Source organism: Elaeis guineensis, chromosome 1 (assembly GCF_000442705.2).
Source record: "Elaeis guineensis isolate ETL-2024a chromosome 1, EG11, whole genome shotgun sequence".
In the NCBI taxonomy this organism is placed as follows: Eukaryota; Viridiplantae; Streptophyta; class Magnoliopsida; order Arecales; family Arecaceae; genus Elaeis; species Elaeis guineensis.
In genome coordinates, this window is record NC_025993.2 from 134467698 (window position 1) to 134486770 (window position 19073).

General features: G+C 33.7%; 1 non-coding gene across 1 annotated transcript; it reads left to right on the forward strand.

Annotated features, from left to right (window-relative positions):
- Positions 1 to 8269: 8269 nt before the first annotated feature.
- LOC114912701 (small nucleolar RNA R71) lies at positions 8270 to 8374 on the forward strand. Its single transcript, XR_003798482.2, has one exon. It is a non-coding gene; the product is annotated as a small nucleolar RNA R71 (small nucleolar RNA).
- Positions 8375 to 19073: the final 10699 nt, after the last annotated feature.

Here is a 19073-nt window from a genome sequence, read left to right on the forward strand (position 1 = left end):
ATATCATTCTCAATGAGCAGTATGTCATCCATATATAAGATCAAAAAGATACTAGTACTCTCACTAGTCTTTTTGTACATACAAAATTCATCGATATTTTTAATGAAGCTAAACGATTTGACTATCTCATCAAAATGAATGTTCCAGCTCCTCGATGTTTGTTTCAATCCATAAATGGATCTATTCAGCTTGCATACTTGATTTGCTCTCCCACTTGAGATAAATCCCTCTAGCTGAGTCATATAGACTTCTTCCTCAAAGTTTTCATTGAGGAAGGCAGTCTTGACGTCTATCTGTCAGATCTCATAGTCATGGTATGCTGCTATAGCAAGCATTATCTGAATAGACTTGAGCATAGCTACCGGTAAAAAGATTTCTCTATAATCAACACCTTGTTTTTGTCTGAAATCTTTTGCCACAAGCCTGGCCTTATAGGTCTCTACCTGGCCATCTGCTCCAATCTTCTTTTTGAAGACCCATTTACAGTCTATTGGGGTCACACCCTCAGGTACATCAATCAAAATCCATACTTGGTTGGCATACATGGAGTCCATTTCAAATTTCATGACATTTAGCCACCTGTCAGAATCACTACTCATGATAGTTTTCGAATAGGTCGTAGGTTCATCATCATCAATGATGTGAGATGCATTGTCATTCTCAATGATAAATCCATACCTGAGTGGTACACTATGCACTCTACTTGACCTTTAAAGAGGAGGTGTGTGTAGTGGCTGTGCCTCAACAATGGGTACATCTGGTTGAGAACTATTTAATTAATCCTAAATGGATTGTTGGTTATGAACTTCCTCAAGTTCGACAGACCTCCCACTGTCTCTTTCTTGGATAAACTCTTTCTTCAAAAAAATGACATGCTGATGCGCATCATCAGGTCACCAAAAATAAATCTAATTCTAACTTACTACGTAGCTAAGGTGAATCAGGATTGTTTCACAGGAATTTTGGATAATTGTTTATAATTAATAAAAGAAAGAGAGGATTGATTTTAATTAATTACTAAGAAAATAATAATTTAAATTTAATTCATGAAAGAAAATTGAATAGGAAAGAAACTCAAAAATTCAGAATCCACCATGTAAAACAAATTCTATTTTCTTTTACTTTTATGTCGCAATGATGAGATTTGTAATTAAGAAGCAGCATAATTTACCTCGGATAGGTACGAACCGTATCCTTGGATTATGGATCATCCATCCCGAGTATAGATTATCTTAACTCAACTACCAGTTAGAAATTCAAACTTGAAATATAATGATCTATCTTTTCTAGCGCGTATCGTATCTGTAGATCATGGTATGTCTGTGAAAAGTATAAGTCATACACGTCGAATCCAAATCTCTAAAGAAATAAGAAAGAATATCAAATGAACATGAAGCATAAAATAATTCTTTATTTCATTGCATAGAAAATAAATACAAGATAAAGAAAATAAATCTGTGTTGCAGGCTTCATCATCTTTCTGAATTGGAGGAGTCTAGCCTTCCATGGAACTCTTGCGCGCTGACATCCTGGGGTTGAGCAGATGGATTGTTTGGAAGGTTGGAGATGGAAGAAGGGGGGCTGGTATGTGATGGATGGTGAAAGCTTTTTGGATGTTTGGAGGGTTAGTCTAGATAAAATATGGAATGAGAATGATGGGAGAAGAGACGAAGAATGGCGGTGTCCAGCATGTCCCCCCCCCTTTCGTTCCTATGGTTTCTCTTTAAATAAAAATCCAAGCCACGTCTGTATCGCGTCAAAACTTCCACACTGCATTCTCACGTTTGTTCCACAGTTCGCGCATTGGTTCCGCATTCTAGGTTTGTCCGTTTCGCATTCCGCATGAGTTTATGCATCACGCGGCTCCCTTTCTCCCATATTTATTTGAATGCTTGCAGCGTCCGATCAGCATCCAAGTATTTTCGTGTAAAGAAGCCATATAGCTTTTGTTGGTATAGCATGGACCATGTGGAGGAAAACTAGAAGCCAATTAAATGCTTTGTTTGGAACCAGCTCACAACACTCACTTTACTCCTCCTTGAGCATTAAATATACCACGGGCTTTCTCATTTAATGTTATGGTTTTCACTGAAGGCTAGCTTCAAGCCTTGAACGGCATGCACCCATGTTAGCTTTGGTGGAGCTTTGGTACTTGAGTTTTGACTATTTGGACATATTTGGGTCTTCATTAATTTCTTGTAAAATAAATTAAATAACATCAATTCTCAACTAATAATTTAATTCATGATATATTTAGGGTCTCTAATATATTATTCTCATGTTTATCACACCTCCCAGCTTAGCTTTTGCTCATCCTCGAGTAAAATAGAAAAATCAGTAATGGGTACCGACTTGTCTTTGAATTAAAAGTTATATTAGGTAGTTCTAAAGTTAGTTGATATCCGGCTAGACAATCAAAGAAGTATTTCATTGGATTATTAATTTTATCCATTCAGTGGTTGAGTAAAGTCCATAAAAATTCTTAGAGATCTTCTTTTACCAACTCCCAACTCCACTCTTTAAATCCTCTAACTTGATGTGAGTTGAGTCTATTGTCTTCTTACAATGTAGTCCCCTTTATTATCTTCTATCTTCTGTTTTTTTTAAAAAAAAAACTTTCTTGTTGACCCTTGTAGCAAGTCTTCAGCCAATGACTCCCAAACCAGTTAGCTTTAGGGCATTAGGTGTAGAACACCCCTCGGGCTTACTGACTTGAGTCCAAAAAAAGATATAATTTTATACTCAATTTCTTGCATCCTCACCTTTTGACGCGAACCACAACGCTTACTTAGGCGAAGGAGCCCGGTTACTCAACGAGACAATACTAAAATCTTTTTTTTTAAGGAGAACTTTTGTATACTTCGACCTTTCCACTCAACTCCCATGAAGCAGATTCTTCATTGAGATCAGTAAGAAGAGGTTTTAGAATCACTCCAAAATTTATTCTGGTCTAAACCCTACCATTTATTAGGCTTCCTTAATAATTTGCCCCTCAATATCTCTAAAATTATCTAAACCGTTAATCATTCATCAATTAGAATACCTGATTTACTTCAAATCAAGATAAAATTTGGTACACAAAACTAATTATGGTCATACTTGAGGACTTGATTAATTTAATTATTCTCACCCCCCAACTTTATTTCCATTGCCCCCAATGGATGAAGAAAATAACAAAGTAGAATAGAGAAAGAAATTACAAGGAAAGATACCACCTGGATGTGATGTGCTCGTTCATTGTCAAGTGAGGGATTCTTCCTTTGTGGGCATGATTAGTTCATGACTCCATCTGGACTTTGGATGAGATGCTCCCCCCAACTTGGCTGATTGTCTTTCTTGAATTTTTCTATAAAAAGAAAAGAAGCTAGATAATTAAAAAAATATATAAATTGGGTTGCCTCCCAGGAGCGCTAAGTTTAAAATCTTTAGTCAGACTGAACTAAGTATCATGGTGGTACTAGATCCATTAGATCAATAGATTCAATTAATTCTTCATCGCTAATTCCATTTATGTAAGGTTTCAATCGCTGACCGTTTACTTTAAAAGTATTTTCCTACTTAGGATCTCTGAGTTCTATGGCTCCATAGGGAAATACTTGAGTTACAATGAAAGGTCCGTTCCAACGTGAACGAAGTTTACCAGAAAAAAGTCGCAACCTAGAATTGAAGAGCCAAACTTTTTGATTGGGCTCGAATATTTTTCGTGCAATGAATTTATCGTGGTACGCTTTAGTTCGAGCCTTATAAATTCTGACACTCTTGTACGCTTTATTGCGTAGCTCTTCAAGTTCATTTAGTTGAAGTCTCCTATTGGAACCCATATTTTTCATATCAAAGTTAAATTGCCGTATGGCCCAAAATGTATGATGTTCCAATTCCACCGGTAGATGATAAGCTTTACCGAATACAAGTTGATAAGGAGACATTCCTATGGGTGTTTTAAAAGTAGTACGGTAAGCCCATAATGCATCATCCAAGTGTGCTGACCAATCTTTTCTATCGGATCTTACCATTTTTTCAAGAATATGCTTGATCTTCCTGTTGGATACCTCAACTTGGCCACTTGTCTGGGGGTGATAAGGTGTGATGACTTTATGAGTTATTCTATATTTTTTCATTAGCATATCGAAGTGCTTATTCATGAAGTATGTACCTCCATCGCTAATTATGGCTTTTGGGCATCCAAATCGACTAAAGATGTTATACTGAATGAACTTGATCACGACTTTATGATCATTGGTTCGGGTTGCCATAGCCTCTACTCATTTTGATATGTAGTCCACTGCTACCAAAATATACTCGAATCCAAATGATGAGAGAAAGGATCCCATGAAATCAATTCCCCAAACATCAAAAATTTTTACTACAAGTATAGGGGATGGGGGCATCATATCTTTTCTCGAAATATTCCCTGTTTGCTGGCATCGCAGGTAATTATGACGGAATTCATGTGCATCTTTGAATAGTGTCGGCCAATAAAATCCACTCTGTAACACCTTTGCTGCAGTTTTCCTTCCACTAAAATATCCCCCACATGTTAGCGAGTGCAGAAGTTAAGAATACTTTGGACTTCACACTCGGGGACACAACGTCGGATTACTTGATCTGGGCAATATTTGAACAACTCTGGTTCTTCCCAGAAATAGTACTTTACTTAGAAGAAAAATCTATTTTTTTCTTGTTGGATCCAATGTGATGGTATTTGTCCCACTGCCAAGTAATTGACTATATGAGCGAACCAGGGAAGACCAATGGAAGACATTGAAAAGAGTTGTTCATCCGAAAACCTATCTCTGATCGTTTCTTTATTGTGTTCTACCAGAATCCTAGAAATGTGATCTGCTACCAAGTTTTCGAAACCTTTTTTGTCTAAAATTTCTAAATCAAATTCTTGAAATAGAAGGATCCATCTAATCAGCCTAAGTTTTGTATCCTTTTTGGATAGCAGATGTTTCAGCACTGTATGATCGGAGTATACTAGGACCTTGGAGCCCAAAAGATATGATCTAAATTTATCTAGGGCAAACACAACAGCGAGCAACTCTTTTTCAATCGTGGTGTAATTCAATTGAGCATCTGAAAGAGTTTTGCTTGCATAATAGATTACATGCGGTTCTCGATTAAACCTTTGCCCAAGGACTGCCCCTACAGCATAATCAGAAGCATCACACATGATTTCAAATGGTAGGGTCCAATCCAGAGATTTTATGATTGGTGCAGTAGTTAAGGTAGTTCTGAGTTTATTGTAAGTGGTTAAGCAATCTTCATTAAAATCAAAAGAATTTTTCTTGGCAAGCAAGTTGCACAAGGGTCGTGAGATCTTGCTGAAATCCTTAATGAAGTGCCTATAGAAACCTGCGTGGCCTAGGAAGGATCGCACTTGTTTAACCGAGGTTGGGGGAGGCAATTTCAAGATTACTTCAACCTTTGCTTTATCTACTTCGATCCCCCGCTTGGATATAATATGTCCAAGCATGATTCCCTCACGAACCATAGAATGGCTCTTCTCCCAACTTAAAACCAAATTTGTCTCTACACATCGTTGGAGAACCTTGGCTAGGTTCTGAAGACAGTCATCAAAGGTAGAGCCAAATACTAAAAAATCATCCATGAAACCTCTAGAAATTTATCAACCATATCAGAAAAGATGGCCAAAATGCACCGTTGAAAAGTGGCTGGTGCATTGCAGAGACCGAATGGCATATGTCTAAATGCAAATGTTTCATATGGGCATGTGAAGGTAGTCTTTTCTTGATCAGCAGGGAATATCGAGATCTGTTATATCCCGAATATCCATCTAGAAAATAGAAAAAACTTTATCCTACTAGCCGTTCTAAAATTTGATCAATAAAAGGCAAAGAAAAATGATCTTTTCTAGTAACAGCATTCAGCTTTCGGTAGTCCACACATACTCGCCAACCAGTTATTGCCCGAGTAGGAATTAATTCACCCTCGTTATTCTCTACTACGGTAATACCTGACTTCTTAGGTACTACTTGGGTTGGACTAACCCATTGGCTATCTGAAATTGGGTAGATAATTCCAGCATCTAGCCATTTCACTACTTCCTTTCTCACGACTTTTTGCAGATTTGGATTCAATCTTCGTTGCATGTCCCTATGTGGTTTTGCCTCAACCTCGCAGTGAATATGATGCATGCAAATAGAAGGATCTATACCCTTCAAATCGGCAATCGACCACCCTATAGCCTCTTTATGCTTTTTGAGCATCCCTACAAGTTTGTCTTCCTAGTCAGTAGTTAGGTTAGATGCAATGATCACTGGAAGGGTATCATTGGGTCCAAGAAATGAATATTTCAGCATGACAGGAAGAGGCTTTAGTTCTAGAGTAGGTGGTGCTTCTAAGGATGATACCAGAGGACTTGATTGAGTTGGTAATTGTCATACTTTACAGTCCAAGAGAGAGTGGTGCTAAAATTGGGAGATTCTAGCAAAGCATGTATTTTTTCAGTGTATCCATCGATATCAAAATTATTCATTCCAAAATATGTTAGACATGCCTGTAGAGGATCTGAGTTGAGTAAGGCAAGAGCTTTATCTTCTACAACTTCCTCTAACAGATTGATCTCATTATGGTCGTACGTAGGTGGTCCCTGAGATGCATTGAAAATATTCAACCTCTACTTCTTATTTTCGAAAGATACATCCATAACCCTAGTCCTACAATTTATACAAGCATTAGCGGTTGCTAAGAAGGGTCTACCTAGGATGATCGGTATTTGGCTAGGGTTGCTGCCAAATTCCATATCCAGCACAAGAAAGTCAATAGAAAAATAGAATTCATCTACGTTCACCAACACATCTTCCAGCATTCCACGGGGTACCTTAATAGATCGGTCTACTAGTTGTAAGGTCACCGTCGTGGGTTTTAACTCTTCAAATCCAAATAGATCATATACAGAGCTCAGGAGAAGGTTAACACTTGCACCCAAATTTAATAATGCCTTCTTAATCGTGAGGTCCCCTATGACACAAGAAATAATTGGGGTACCTGGATCTTTCAGTTTGGGTGAGGCAATTTACTGAAAAACTGAACTGGCCTGCTCAGTTAGGTGGATTTTTCTTGGTATCTGTGCCTTTGATTTTTGTTTCTGTGTACATAGGTCCTTTAAAATTTGGCATAGGTCGGAACTTGCTTAATGGCATCGAGAAGGGGTAAGTTTATCTGGACTTGTTTAAATAGTTCCAGCATTTCATTTATTTTTATACCCTTCTTATCAAGAGGTAGAGGGGATTCTAAAGCACTGAAAAATGGAGCCTTAGGTGCAGGTGCTGGGTTAACAGGTTCTTTCCTCTCTTCAGGTTTTTTCTTTTCTGGTGTAGCTGGAATTGGTTGCTCTTGTTGTTGGATTACTTCATGTTGATTTAAGATTTTTCGCTTCTAAGGGTCATAATCGATTTAGCATATTCGAAAAAAGTTTCAGGACCAATGGTGCTTTCAGCCATGTACTGTCCTTTTGGGTTATTAATAGGCTGACTGGGTAATTTGCCTTCTTTACTCCTACTGAAAGCTATTGCTAGCTGACCTATCTGGGTCTTTAGTTTTGCTATTGATTGCGTATGAGAGTGAAGGAGTTGATATTCATTTCTAGTCCTTTAAGTGCTTGCAGCACCTTTTCTTCGAAAGTCGAGTTATGAGTACTCAGGGTGGGTTGAGGAGGGTTCTGGTATTGTGACTGAGATGGATGCCTATAAGCCACATCCGGATAACCTGATCTTTGTTGCACTGGAGGAACCACTGGTTGTGATTTTCATGAGAAATTCGGATGATTTCTCCATCCTAGATTGTACATACTAGAATAGGGGTTGTTCCCTGGTCTATGAGTAGTTTGGGCTTGATGGACTTGTTCTTGTACATATTCAAAAACTGTGGTGCAACTGGATAATCATTCACACAATAAGTGGGGCTCGAACATAATGAACATATATCTTGCATCTGACAAGATGGAGAAGAGGAATGTCCCATACTTAATAATTGATCTAACTTTTGGGATAATTCATCTACCTTATGATGGATATCTATTGAGTTTCTACTTCATATATTCCACCTCTCTTTGGGTTTAATATGGGTTTATCTCTAATGGAGGCAGACATATGATGTAATAAATTTTTACTTAAAATTTTAAACAGTTGCCATGCCTCTTCCTCACTTTTGAGAATGAATGTTCTATCGCATGATGCATCGACCATTTGTCGATGTCTTTCAGATAACCCATCATAAAAATATTAGATTAACTGTCACTTAGGTACAGCATGGTGGGGATATTTTTTAATAAGGTCTTTTAACCTCTCCCATGTTTCATGAAATATTTTTCATCTAATTAGGAAAAACTAGCTATGGCTTTTCTTATTTGATTAGTTTTTTCTATAGAAAAATATTTCTTGAGAAACTCTCCTTGCAGCTAATCCCAGGTTGATATAGTCATGGAATCCAAGGTATGTAGCCAGTATTTGGCTTTGTCCTTAAGTGAGAAAGGAAATAATTTTAACCTAAGAGCATCATCAGAGAAGTTGTGAATCTTGACAGTTAAGTATATCTCAAAAAAATTTTCAAGATGTTTATAAGGGTCCTCATTACTAAGTTCATAAAATGAAGGTAATATTTGGATTATACTGGACTTAATTTCATATTGGGTGGCCTCCACAGGGGGTACTTGAATACAAGGAGAGTAAGTATATGTGGAAGGAGAAAAGTACTCCTTCAACTGCCTAGGTGGATCATTCTCCTGATTTCGTTCCATGTTTTTACATCTGTTGGCTCTAAAGGTTCTTTCTATTTCTGGATCAAAAGATTGAATTTCTGATCATAACGATCTACGACCGAGCATACACCCTACAATTATACTTTAGAGCACACACAAAAAATTTTATTTATTTATTTTTATTTAAATAAAGTGAGAAAAGAATGAAGAAAATCTAAAGAGAAGAACCTAAAAATCTTAAAACTATGAGAAGGGAGAAATTAGTTAATGTTTAGGTGTTAATTATAATCAAATTAGACAAGCATGTACTTTCTATCTTAGGATTAATCTAGATCTAGACAGCTCCTAACTTTCAAGATCGCCTTTAAGTACTCCAAGCTCAAGACTGACTAATTGACTCAGCCAGATAAGTGTAAGATGTGGGAGGTTCCCTGCTCGTTGCTTTTCTTAGACAGCAACTGAGTTGGCCAGGTCAGTCAATGGAACCAATTGAAAACCACTTTCTTTAACCACTTGCCTTAGACACCAAGCAATTCACCAATCCGCACTCGGTTCAACTCTAGAGCTTTCTTGTCCTATTGAGCTTAAAATTTTTAGGGCTGACGTCTAGTTGATTTTAAAATTAAGGCTTGGTTTAATGCAAAATGAAGGATATAATTTTTGGGTCAAAGAAGGGTGATCAAATCCCCACCTTATCTGATTAATGGGTTATTACCCTTAAGATTAATTATGGAGATGAGATGCAACAAACCAAGATGTTTAATCATCGTAATTAGCATACAGTCAAGACTAAATTAAATCAATTTATTTCTTTTTTTAGATTTTATGATTAAGTCTCTAATTTTCTAAATGGTTTATGAGGTGTCAATGTACAGATAATTTTTTTTTATTTTTTTTAAGCAATTAAAATAAAAAAAAAATTTAATTATATTAAAAGTTAACTCAAGAATATAAAAAAAATAAACTAAAGCAATTCAACAAGTAAGCAAATATTTATAATATTTTTTTTTATAAATCAAGAGAACAAAAAGCAAACAAGTAAATAAAGTAGTTAACTAAAAGGACTATAAATTAATGAAAGCAATAAATAAATTAGTTTTAAAAAAAAAAATCAACCGTGCCAAGATCCCTGACAACAGTGCCAAAATTTGATGCACGTCGTCAGGACACCAAAAATAAACCTAACTCTAACTTACTACGTAGCTAAGGTGAATCAGGATCGTTTCACAGAGATCTCAGATAATTGTTTATAATCAATAAAAGAAAGAGAGGATTGATTTTAATTAATTACTAAGAAAATAATAATTTAAATTTAATTTATGAAAGAAAATTGAATAGAAAAGAAACCTCAAAAATTTAGAATCCACCATGTAAAATAAATTCTATTTTCTTTTATGTCATAATGATGAGATTTATAATTAAGAAGCAGCGTAATTTATCTCGGATAGGTACGAACCATATCCTTGAATTATGGCTCGTCCGTCCAGAGTATAGATTACCTTAACTCAATTACCAATTAGAAACTCGAACTTGAAATGTAACGATCTATCTTTTCTAGTGTGTACCGAATCTGTAGATCACGGCATGTCTGTGAAAAGTATAAGTCATACTTGTCGAATCCAAACCTCTAAAGAAATAAAAAAGAATATCAAATGAGCATGAAGCATAAAATAATTCTTTATTTCATTGCATAAAAAATAAATACAAGATAAAAAAAATAAATCTGTGTTGCAGGATTCATCATCTTTCCGAGTTGGAGGAGTCTAGCCTTCCATGGAACTCTTGCGCGCTGACATCCTGGGGTTGAGCAGATGGATTGTTTGGAAGGTTGGAGATGGAAGAGGGGGGGGGCTAGTATGTGATGGATGGTGGAAGCTTTTTGGATGTTTGGAGGGTTAGGCTAGATAAAATATGGAATGAGAATAATGGGAGAAGAGATGAAAAATGGCGGTGTCCAGCATGTCCCCCCCCCCTTTCATTCCTATGGTTTTCTTTAAATAAAAATTCAAGCCGCATCCGTATCGCGTCAAAACTTCCACACTGCATTCTCGCGTCTGTTCCACAGTTCGCGCGTTGGTTCCGCATTCCAGGTGTGTCTATTTTGCATTCCGCGTGAGTTTATGCATCGTGCGGCTCCCTTTCTCCCATATTTATTTGAATGCTGGCAGCGTCTGATCAGCGTCCAAGTATTTTCGTGTGAAAAAGCCATATAGCTTTTGTTGGTACAGCATGGATCATGTGGAGAAAAACTAGAAGCCAATTAAATGCTTTGTTTGAAACCAGCTCACAGCACTCACTTTACTTCTCCTTGAGCATTAAATATACCATGGGCTTTCTCATTTAATGTTATAGTTTTCACTGAAGGCTAGCTTCAAGCCTTGAATGGCATGCACCCATGTTAGCTTTGGTGGAGCTTTGGTACTTGAGTTTTGACTATTTGGACATATTTGGGTCTTCATTAATTTCTATAAAATAAATTAAATAACATCAATTCTCAACTAATTAATTTAATTCATGATATATTTAGGGTCTCTAATATATTAATTCTCATGTTTATCACATGCCTACCAACAAACACCTTTTGTTGAATAGAGTTATAGAGATAGTATCCTATACTCTCCTTGGGATAACCTACAAACCTGCATTTTTTTGATCTAACATCTAGCTTATGTCCATCAACATTTTTCACATAAGCTGGGCAACCCTAAATCTTAAGATGCATAAGATTGGATCTTTTTTTTTCCATATTTCATATGGAGTGCTAGAAACAGATGTGGAAGGTACTTTATTTAAGATATATGCTGCAGCTTCGAGGGCGTATCCCTAGAAGGATAATGGAAGATCCGTGAAACATATCATGGACCGCACCATATCTAATAAGGTGCAATTCCTCCTTTCTACAATTTCATTTAATTATGGAGTATAAGGAGGTGTCCATTGAGAGAGTATTCCATTTTGTTTCAAATAATCGAGGAACTCACTGGATAAGTATTCTCTTCCTCGATCTGATCGAAGAGTTTTAATACTTTTACCAGTTTATTTCTTGATCATTCTTTGATACTCTTTAAATTTATCAAAGACTTCAAATTTGTATTTCATCAAATACACATATCCAAATCTAGACTTACGATCAGTAAATATGATGAAGTAGGAGTATCCTCCCCTAGCTTGAATCGATATTGGACCACATACATCAGTATGTACAAGGTCCAATATGTCACTCGTCCTTTTTCCATGTCTAGTAAATGGAGTCATGATCATTTTTTTCATGAGATAAGATTCACAAGTTCCATATGATTCATAATTATAAGGATCAAAGAAATTATCTTGGAATAACTTGTTAATCCTTGACTCATTTATATGGCCAAGTCGGCAGTACCAGAGGTATGTAACATTGACATTCTCTCTCTTTCTTTTATTCATATTATTAATATGAAATATATTATCATTAAGTAAAAGAAACATAAGACCATTATCAATAAAAGAATTTCTATAATATTATTAGAAAAATAAATATAACAATCATTGTTCTTTGCGATTATTTCAAAATCTTGTTCTAATAACAATGGTACAGAAATAATATTTCTAACAATATCAAGAATATAATAACAGATCTTCAGTTTCAAAATTTTGTCCGAAGGTAACTTCAAAATTTTGATTCCTATGGCTTCGGTCTGAATAGACTCTCCACTAGCACCGAACAGCATGAAGTTATCTTTATTTAGATTCCTTACTTCCTATAGATCCTGCAATAATTTGCAAAGGTGTGAGCCACAGGTAGTATCTAATATCCAAGAATCTGACATTGAAGTACTTAATGATAAATTAGTTTGTATCATATACAAACTTTAGCAATATTTATCGGTTTTACGATTGTAAGGTACTCTTTGCAATTTTTCTTCCAGTGGCCCTCCTTGCCACAGTGATAACAAGTACCTTTGATGGAGACCTTCGTCTTCTTCTTGGAGATGCCAGCCTTAGGGTTCAACTTTTTCTTAGAACCCTTCTTTGCCTTTTTCTTGCTGATCTTATCAACATGAAGGACTAGAACCTTTTCACCCTTGAAATGGCTCTCTGCTGTTTTTAACATATTCAGCAGTTCAAGCAGACTTATGTTCAGTTTATTCATATGATAATTAATAACAAACTGAGAAAAAAAATCAAGAAGAGATTATAGGATCAAATCCTGGCTTAGTTCACCATCCATGGTAAAATTCAATTATCTCAGATGAGTGATCAAATCAATCATCTTTAGAATATGCGTTTGCACGGAAGAACCTTCAATTATATAAGCATGGAACAACTGCTTTGATATCTCATATCGAGCAGTTCGACTTTGTTCCCCATATAACTCCTTAAGATTAAAGAGAATTGAGGGAACATCCATATCCTCATGTTGCCTCTGAAACTTGTTGCTCATGGAGGCAAGCATGATGCATTTGACAGTCACACTATCATCTTTTCACATTTTATATGCGGTCTTATTCTCCTCGGAAGCATCTTCTCCAAAAAAATCTGGAGCAGGTGTATCTAGAATGTAGGAGACTTTCTCCTGAGTGAGAATAATTCTCAAGTTTCTTAACCAATCGACATAGTTAGGTCCAGTCAACTTGTTTACATCTAAGATACCTCTAAGTGAAAGTGAGGATGCCATGTGTATAATTAATCTACAATAACAAGAACATAATATAAGCGGATAACTCATGATGATATGCACAACTAGACTAGGACTTTTATCTAATTGTGTCTCCTACTATTTTATTGAACTTTATAGCCCTCAAATATGAAAATTGAGAAACATTCTAATATTTCTTAGTGGGGTTGAGATTCTTATTCCTCACAAACACCTTGTGAATAGTACAACAAGCATTCATGAGTTCAAGAGTAGGTAACTTTTTACCAATTGTATCTTTACATTCTCAATATCTTTCATTCTGACCTCTAGATCATATATAGTCATGTAGATAGCACAACAAACTATAGTGTTCTAGTTAAGTTGACCCTTCAATTCCATATGGTCATACTTAAATAATGCTATCCTTGTGGATAGTACAACAAAGCAACACTATTCAAATATGTCATAAGCATCAATATGCACTTGATTAATATTATGTCAATTTTTATAGTAAGCCTTGTGAATAGCACAACAAGCTCACTAAGATCTTGACATACTCTATCAACCAAGTTTGAAGGAAGGCTCTTGTAATATCTACATTATTTAATTAATCTAAGTTCAAAATTCAACAAGATCAAATTAGCCAGATAAGTAGGTGGGAGGCTCCCCGTAGCTTTTCTAGACACCAACAGAGTTGGCCAGACTAGCATACGGACCTAACTAGAAAACAATCATTCACATTTTTCTCGACATCAATTGATCTTAAGAATTCAACTTTTGATTAAAAAATAATTTTCGACATTAATTACAACTTAATATAATTAAACGAGGGACTTTAAACTGGTCTCAACATAACCTAACTATAAGCATATAAAATATACACTACAAATTATGCAAATTTGCATTCTTCAACTATTCATAATAGCAATCACATTATCATACCAAAAATCATATAATGGTGCAATCGAAGTCATAACATATGACTAACAAATTCATATAATATAACAAATCCTAATCTAATTAGGCATGCATAACATCCTCATTTTCTGTACATCGATTTAAGCATCATGCTACCATGATAATAAAAATTTAAATTATCATAAATTTATAATTTTAATAATTAAAATTTAGAATCATGGTTCACTAAAAGTCAAACATAATTTTTGAGTTTGAAGAATCGATGCTAAAAATAATGTTATATTTTTGACAGGATATGAACAAGAACGATTCAATGCTACTATATTGCACTTGTTTGATTGAATCAGACAAGAGTGACTCTGATACCACTGTTGGGTTCCGATCATATAATAAAAAGTAATTTTTAAAAATTTTAAAATCATATAAATCAGTAGTTCTATCACATAAAACTACCGTGTCGGAATCCAAACCCTAGAATCACCTTACCGATATCGATCAAAGCAAAATCAAGCATGCAAAGGGATAGAATTTTATACTTTCACCAAAATAAAAAAGTGGCATGTTGGTGTTCTCCACGAGATTCCAAGGTAGAAGTTCTCCAATGGTGATCTACACGAAAGTTGGCCAAGGTTCTTCCCAATTGGTGCGCTGCGCAGTCTTATCTTCTCAAGAATACTGTCAGCTTCGAACTTGCGTCACGATCGCACCAAAGCCAGTTGCTTTCGATCTTACTATCAAAATGACACCAAGAAGACACTCTTCAGATGTCACACAACCTAAGATTTGATTTTTGGCTCTAATACATAGAAAAATCAAACTCTAGGTACACTAGCAACACTTGCTAAAATTCTCACCACCCTTCTTGCAACTTTTGCCACCCAAATTTTTCTTTCTTTTTTCTCAAAATTTTTCTAAAATTTTTCCTATATTTACCACATTCCTCCTCTCTAGTTTCAATCAAAAATCATAGCTTTCAGCCATTTGGGGCGTCCCTTATAAATAGGGGACCAAGGGACATCACATGGGATGATGGGGGCCAACCATTGGCACTTTAACTTCCCATGTGGTGAATAAATTCATCGAGTGAATTTTTTGGTATTCTAGATACTTGTAGTAGAAGGACTCTCCTTCTTCTATGTTCATAAAAACTTCAATAAATTTTGGTGACAAAACATAGGAGATTTGGTTGGGAAAATATGGCAACGCATAAAAATTAAAAGCCTTCATTAAGAAGGACTCTTCGTTTCACATGCCAAAAATAAGGGGGCGACATTTATATTTTGCTGTGACTTCTGGTGGGTGTAGAGGAGTCCTTCTCTACTTGAAATTAGTTCAAGTTGGATAATGATCCAATCCAAATTGACCCAATCCCATTAGGTCAAAGGCAACTGGTCTAGGTTAACTCAAATACTTTGAACTAAACCAATTTGAGAACTTGGGTTAATACAATGTGCTAGCATATCAAATTAATCCATAAAATTTATATTAAACTCTAATTAGATCAAACTAAAATCAAATCTCAAAGTGTGGGATCCATTGGGTTTTAAATCTAGCCAACAGTGGATTCAGACTTTCGATGTAACCCTAATCCGATGAGATTAGGTCACCCAAAGAATCCCAATCAACTTGGACTCTTTCAAATTAATTTTAAAATTAAATTATTTCAATTCTGATGAGCCCATAAGTCAAGATTGATGTCTAGTAACGTGTCATGACTATCTAAAAGATTTAAAATTTTGATAAAAAATTATCAAAATATCCTTCTGTGGTAAGTTTTCGTGTAATTCAATCCTTCAGTCAAACAATATTCCAGATGAGCTGTGGATATAAAAATATGTCAAATCCAATCACTTATCTATATGTATCTCGATTTGAAGGCATTGATTCAGTTGATAATACATTAGAAATTATTTTCTAATTATCATCCTACTTTGGCCAAAGACTTTCAGAATCACCATCCTATGAGATCACATAGGATATTTCTTTCTTCTTATTAGGAGTAACTGATCCCTTATTGATCACTCACAATCTTCATGCATCCTTCACCATATCTAGAACACCCCACACAAGGATCAAAGAACCAAATTAGGTAGTGAACCAAAATATGGATCCATATACACAAGGTACTATGGTAACCTCAAGTCTAAGGATCACTTATACAACTCCCATTAGAGAATCATCAGTTGACATATAAATAAGACTCCATCTGATATTCTCTCATAGGTCAATTTAGTGAACTCATTCTCTAATGAGCACCCATATCTTTGTCCTAGTGTCACCACAAAAGTGGTTGTGAGATCAACCATCCTCATTTTTGAGTACACATAGGACATGCCAGCCTTACCGGTATCATTGATCTCCGACTCAATATACCAACAACTAAAAATAGTTTAGATCAGGGCTATCAAGGATTTAGGTCTCATTGGCGTGATCTCATCACGGTCCAAAAATCATTGCCCAGACCTATGGGGTTCATTATAATCTTAAAAATAATAAGTACAGCATATAATGAATCAAAAATATCTATTTTAATAATATAAATATCAATTACATAAGTCTAAAAGATAAATTACAATAAACATCCTATCGCATCCAATATGCGATTGGCTTGTAGGGTATTATTCTTTTAGGAACGGCCGAATAGAGAATTTTAGATCCATTTAAATCAAGTGGGAGGCTTGGAGTAGACGAGGTAACTCTTTGTCTCCCTTTTAATAAAATTTATTAAATTTTTTTATAGATTATTTTGTTATTATTATTGGATAATTTTAAAAATTATTATTATCTTGATGTTAATTTGATTTTAAGATTGGATAGCTTGAAGGTAATTAAATGATGATTAAAAAAATTATTAGTATAAATTTAATTTAAAAATTATAGGTTTTCTACTATTTCAATTGATTTTTCAACAATAAAAATAATATTTATTGTATTGATATGATTTTTTGTTAGAAAAAGAAATGGATTATGTCTATTTTTTTTAGATGATTTTAAAGTTTCGAATCCATCTATTGAGTAGATATTTTTAAAAAGATATTCATTATATTTTACCTCATATTAGTTTATTGATAAATAAAAAAAGATTTTTAACTTTTATTTTATTAAAATTTATTATATTATATTATTTATTATTGGAGTAAATTAGTTGAGTCATTTTTTTTTCATATTCTTATGTAATTTTGTTGATTTAGTTATGTTTGGTCATATTACTTAACAGTAGAGTATTTGATCATTTAGATAGTTTTTTTTTCTCCTATTATATTTAGCTTTTTAAGTTCATCTAAATAAATTTTTAAATCAAAATAAAATATTATTCTAAAGAGACATGATGTATATGATGTTAGGCAGGTTTAACAAAAAATATAACAAATTTTAAAATTTTTAAGATATTTTTAATAATTTTAGCTCATAGCCCCATAAATATTTTAAAACATATTTAGGATTTATTTTCAATTAGTTGTCTCTTAATTAGAATTTTATAAATGGATATTGTTGAAATTTTGTTAGAAAAAACTTTGAAAGAAATTATGAAGAAATTAGAATTGCTTAAATCAACATATAAAATTGAGGTTCAATATAAGATAATGAAGTTATCGATTGCACTTATCAGGTAAGCCTGAGAATCTTATTATCTTTTTTTGGTTATTAATTTTTTATTATATTTCAAAAATATGTTACTATTTTTATAGCATTTGGTTTGTACTAAAATAAATTTTAAATCAATGAAGAAAAATATTCATTATATTTTTGAATAAATTAATTGAGTAGATATTTTGAAAAAGATATTCATTATATTTTACCTCATATTAGTTTATTGATAAATAAAAAAATATAAAAATTTTAATCTTTATTATTAAAATTTATTATATTATATTATTTATTATTGGAGTAAATTAATTGAGTGATTTTTTTTTCATGTTCTTATGTGATTTTGTTGATTTGGTTATGTTTTCTCATATCACTTAATAGTGGAGAATTTAATCATTTAGATGGTCCTTTTTCTCCTATTATATTTAACTTTTTAAGTTCATTTAAATAAATTTTTAGATTAAAATAAAATATTATTCTAAAGAGATATAATGTATATGATGTTAGGGAGGTTTAGAAAAAAATATATTAAATTTTAAAATTTTTTAAATACTTTTAGTGATTTAGCTTATAGCCATCTAAATATTTTAAAATATATTTAAGATTTATTTTTAATTAGTTATCTCTTAATTATAATTTCATAAATGGATATTGTTGAAATTTTATCAAGAAGAAATTTAAAAGAAATTATGAAGAAATTAAAATTGCTTAAATCATTATACGAAATCGAGGTTCAATACAACATAATGAAGTTATCGATCGTACTCACTGGATAAGACTGTGAATCTCATTATCTTTTTTCAGTTATTAATTTTTTATTATATTTCAAGAATAGGTTACTATTTTTCTAGCATTTGGTTTGTCCTAAAATGAATTTTAAATCAATGCAGAAAAGATCTTGTCTTTTCATTTTTTTTTCATTTTTTATTAGGTTTCATTGATTTTTTGCATATTTTTTTCTATTTTTCTTTTAGTTTTTTTATTCACTTTTTTCATTCGTAGGAGTCTCCACTTGATAGGAGGCTTGGAGTAGCTGAATAGGAAAGTTTAAAATCATCTCAATCGGATGAGAAGTTTCAAGCAGTCGAAGTAATTCTCTCTCTTCCTCTTAATAAAATTTATTAAAATATATTATTTTTTATAGATTATTTTTTTACTGTCATTTAGTAGTTTAAAAAATTTATTACTATTTTGATGCTAATTTTAAACAGAATTTTATAATAAAAAATA